The sequence below is a fragment of the Ochotona curzoniae genome, unplaced genomic scaffold, assembly GCF_017591425.1.
Source record: "Ochotona curzoniae isolate NIBS_2020 unplaced genomic scaffold, NIBS_Ocur_1.0 scaffold_1037, whole genome shotgun sequence".
Classification (NCBI taxonomy): domain Eukaryota; kingdom Metazoa; phylum Chordata; class Mammalia; order Lagomorpha; family Ochotonidae; genus Ochotona; species Ochotona curzoniae.
In genome coordinates, this window is record NW_024467083.1 from 24,169,428 (window position 1) to 24,174,307 (window position 4,880).

Here is a 4,880-nt window from a genome sequence, read left to right on the forward strand (position 1 = left end):
CTGCTTGTGGTCCGGGAAAGCAGAGAATAGTTCAAAGCCTTGGAACCTGGCACCCACGTGGGAGACCCAGAGGAAACTCCTGGCTCTTGGCTTCAGCTCAGCTCAGCTCTCCTTCTCTTTGTAAATCTGCCTTTCCAATAAGAATAAATAAATTTGTATTTTAAAAGGATTTCTCTTGATATTTATTGTTTTGATTTGAACCATCTCAGTATTTTACAAAATTATTGCTTCTCAGCCTTTTGGCTAAGATCAAGTGTAGTATTTTACAGAATTAAATTAATATAATTAAATTAATCTGTCAACAAATTAGATTAAACCATTCAAAAATTAAATTGATGGAGAAACCCAGAAATCAAACAAAAACAAATCAGTACAGCTGTATATAAAACTAATAACATGCTCACATATAAGCAAGAAAAAGAATGTCACTTTTGAAGATATTTTTGAATGTAATTTTACTCATTTCATTGAGATATATTAAGGAATAAAAGGAACTGAAAAGAAATCTTCAATTGCACTTAGCTTGTGTTGTAGTAAAATTTGCAAAGACATTATACAATTATTTTCTTTTCAATATGGGTGATGAAAATATACAAAAACTACTAAGAACAGAATTCCCATGGTGGGAAAGGCAGATCCAAATGTGGAATGCACTAAGTGGATTAGGCTAGAGGCATCAGCATAAACTTATGATCTGGCAAATACCATGACTTTGCCTTGAAAGCTCCAGCAGCCTGGGGCCTCCCTGGTACTCAGATCTTGATTTCTAAACAACATCCCCAGAAAGGGTCCAGGGCATCCAATGATTCCACAGCTGACGCAGGCAGGGTGCAAAGGTATCCAGGAAACTCTTCCACATTAGGAAGCACGCAAAAATGCACAAGAGCATCATAAGAGGACACTGAGGTTTGGAGTTCCTGCTAATCCCATTGGATGACAGAAACAGCATCTTTAAAGAAGGTCCCTGACTGTGTATTAATGCTAAAAAAAAAAAAAGATGCACACGAGATGTGTGCCAACACTACTCATTATTGATACAGCTAATAAAGGTCTATGGAAAAACAGCCAGAGAAAAAAACTCCATATACAAGGATTTTAGTGATCACAGATTCTGGGGAGAATCACCAACAGGTGCTGAAACCAATACCATGGCATCACTTCATAAATCATTTATAATTTTTAAAAAATATTTTATTCATTTATTTGAAAGGGGAAACAGTGAGAGAGATCTTCCAGCTACTGTATAACTTTCCAAATGGCCACTAGAGCCAGGCTGAAGCCACGAATGTACGACCCCATCCAGTTCTTTCACATGCATGCGGGGGCCCAAGCAGCTGGGCCATCTCCTACAGCTTTTCCAGATGCATTAGCAAGGAGCTGGATGGGAAGTTGAGCAGCTTGGATAAGAACCTGCACTCATTTTGGATGCTGGTGTTACTGGAGGAGGTTTAACTTGTTGTGCCACAGCGGCAGCACCAAAAATCCCATATACCAGGTTGTGTCCCGGCTGCTTCACTTCCCTTTCAGCTCCCTGCTTATGGCCTGGGAAAGAAGTAGAGGATGGACCAAAGCTTTGGGACCCTGCACCCACGTGGGAGACCCAGGAGAAGCTCCTGGCTCCAGATCAGCTCAGCTCAGGTCGTTGGGGCCACTTGGGGAGTGAACCAGCAGAAGGACAAACTTTCTGTCTCTCCTCCTCTGTGTAAATTTGACTTTCCAATAATTTTTTTTAAAGGCACTTTACAGAGAGAAAAGGCGCCTCTACTACAGTGAACAAGGCTGGTGGATTTCACCTTGAGCAACTGTAAGAGCTAATGTGGGCCAAAATGACCGACCACACAAGCCTCTCAATGGGATAACTGAGAACTCAGCATAATGATGATATTCCGACCCCAAAAGTCACAATCTGCATCTAATTTTGTGGAAGTAAACAGCCAATACAAATTAAGAACATTCTATAAAATAAATGATGCTGATGATGTTATAAAGTACCTCCCACCCCCGCTAAAACAAAAAAAGGCAACGGTTTTACATTAAGGCCCAGGAGCACAGCCTCCACTCACCGAATCCCAGCAGCCGGCAGGTGGCGCTGGGGAACCTTAAGGAAGTGTCCCGCGCAGCTCCGGGACGAGGCCTGCCAGTCCAGAGCCTGAGGGAGCAGCCTCCGAGGCCCCGCCCCCGCGGGGCCACGCCCACCGACGCCACGGCCCCACCCACCCGAACCTCGCCCCTCCCGCCAGAGCCACGCCCTTGGGAGTCCAGCCCCACTGGAGCCCCGCCCACCGGAGCCGCGGCCTCGCCCCAGAGCTCTTGGCCCGCCCGAACCACACCCCGCCCACCCGCCCACGGGAGCCCCGCCCACCCGCCCACGGGAGCCCCGCCCACGGGAGCCCCGCCCACCAGCCCACGGGAGCCCCGCCCACCAGCCCGGCCCGGCGTCTCCCGTCGGCGTCCGCTCTCCTCAGCCGAGGGAATTCTGTCGTCCCGCCGCGGGTTTTCTTAGCGCCGGAGACGCGGCGGTGCTCGCTCTCTCGCTGAGCCGGCACCGAGGTGACTCTGGGACGGTCCGGGACCCAGCTGGGCACGACCGACAAGCCTTGGAAGTGCTCTTTCCCGGACACAAGTTGGCCTGTGCGGGTCACCGGAGTCCGGCCGTCTCCCCAAAGGCCCTCGTTCGGGAGCCATTTCCAGCCTTTGCTTCCTCCTGTCCCCGGCTGCACTGTGGGCTTTCCAGGGGTCAGATCCACGATCTCCCCCGGCTCGCCGCTGCTCCATCCGTTTCCAGCGCCTCACCTCAGCCTACCCGCAGTACAGGAAGGAGGACCTGACAGAGTTAGGGAAACTGCTGTGGGCCAGGAGCTGGACAGTGTGTGCCTTTTTTTTTTTTTTTTTTTTTTTTGCCTTCATCTCCATCATCCTTGGGTGGGGTGCCCAGGAATTCTCAAATTATCTCATTAATTAGTTACAACATTATAAAAGGTCTTTTAATGGGATTTTTGGGGCCAATGTCCTGTCCTCTGAAGCCTGATACCTTAGAACATTACTGTCCTGATACAGGGAACGCAAGGCAGGTGCAGAGTGCAGCGCACAATCAAATCTCTCCTCTGCCCTAGCTTGGGCCAATCTGGGAATGTAGGATAGAATCAGGGTTCCAGCTATGGGCAGGCAGGTGCAAGTTTTCAGCCGGGATGTGATCACCAGCAGATTCAGGGAACACTTGCTATGAGCCACACTCAGTGTGAAGGACATTGTCTGATCAATTCGGTCTTAACTGCATCCCTATTTTTTACAGATGAGAAAAACCAAGAAGGCAAACAGCTTGTCTAAGGAACAAAGCCAGAGTCCAACCCTAGCCATGTCCGAAGCTTCCACTCTAACCCCTTTCTTACAGGAATGGGATACAACAGAGGGGCTTTGGGATGGGCAGCTCTGCTACTGTTGGAATGGCCAGAAGCCCCTCAGGAGCAGGGCTGTTTCAGCACCCCCAGGCTGTGGACTCGGTGGACTAGACAAGGAATGATTCATGAGTCCTTTCTTGGTTGGACTCTGGTCAGTGAGCAGGGCCAGCTGTTCCATTGCTTCCATGCCCGGTCTAGTGGACTTAATGAATCAGAGGTGGCTCAGAAAGACTGGACCTGTGATGCATTTGGCCCCAACCACAAGAGAGCTTCCATCTCTTGATAACTCAGCCCCCAAAGAGAAGCAGTTTAACTTGTTTGTCAGTGTAGATAATCATGGATGAAAAAGGTAAGAGGGGGCCCCAGTGAGTCTACTCAGCAGGCTGGGCTGCTTTTTCCAAATGTCACTCTCTGATGTTCTCCCTGTACTTTCTGCCAAACCATGAAGCACACTCTGTTGAAGTTTAGGCATCTCTGCAGCAAGCAAACACTATCCCTAAGATTGCATAAATGCAGCCGGTCATTTTCACTGTCCACCTCATGGGTCAGCACATTCACTTCATTTCTATAAACAATGAGTGGACTTACACAAAGGAGAGAGAGGTAATCTTCCTGCACAATGTTCAGTTTCCCTTTCTAAAATGTTTCCTGGCAGAAAAAGAGCATTTGGAAAAACTGGGCAGAGACAATACGTAAGACTTCACATGCAACCAATGTTGCTACTCAAGGGATAAACAGTCACATTTTCAACTCCTGGCCAACCCAGCAGCTGCAAGCAGCTGATAAGGATTCAGCACATGGGGCTGAGGAGCAGAGGGGGGCAACTCAAAAGCCTCTGGAAGTGCTGGACTTGAAAAAGGGAGAAAAAGAAAAGGAAGGACTGGCCTCTGCTTTGCACCCTCTGTCTGGTTCCTTTTGCATGTTCTGATTCTAAAGAATTACAGATGGGTTCAGACTCAGTGCGTCATTGCCATTGGCTTTCATCATTCTCACCTTCTCGGACTGTAGGCAAGGAGAAACCCAAGAGCACGAGGAATGCAGGGGATGGAGACCGGTGCGCAGTGCAGCTTCACTGGGCAGGTCAGTCCAGCTCCCACTCTTGCCTCCATCCTGAACAAGGCATGCTGGCCACTCTGCTCTCAGGAAAGCACCATGTAGTTGGAGGAGGAAGGTGTGGTCTTGCTGCAGATGTCCCTGTGGCCAGGGAAAAGCTTCTACCATGTTCCAGCTCTCATAATTGTCTCACCACATCCTGTACCTCCCCCTTCAGAGAAATCTGGACAGAGGTCCTAAGACTGACCATCCAAGCTTGCCCAGTGCATCCTACTCATTTCAGCATTGGCAATAGAGTATCGTGAAGATACATGTGCATCCTGTGTACAAAGTCATCACCATTTATTCTGAGTGCAGGGCATGATCACAAACGCTGCAATTCCTGGACCTGTAGCCTGGCAGAACAGTGCCAAGGACCAAACTCCAGGC

General features: G+C 48.9%; 1 pseudogene; it reads left to right on the plus strand.

Moving 5' to 3' along the window:
- Positions 1-223: 223 nt before the first annotated feature.
- Positions 224-307, plus strand: LOC121168942 (annotated as a pseudogene).
- The last annotated feature ends 4,573 nt before the right edge of the window (positions 308-4,880 follow it).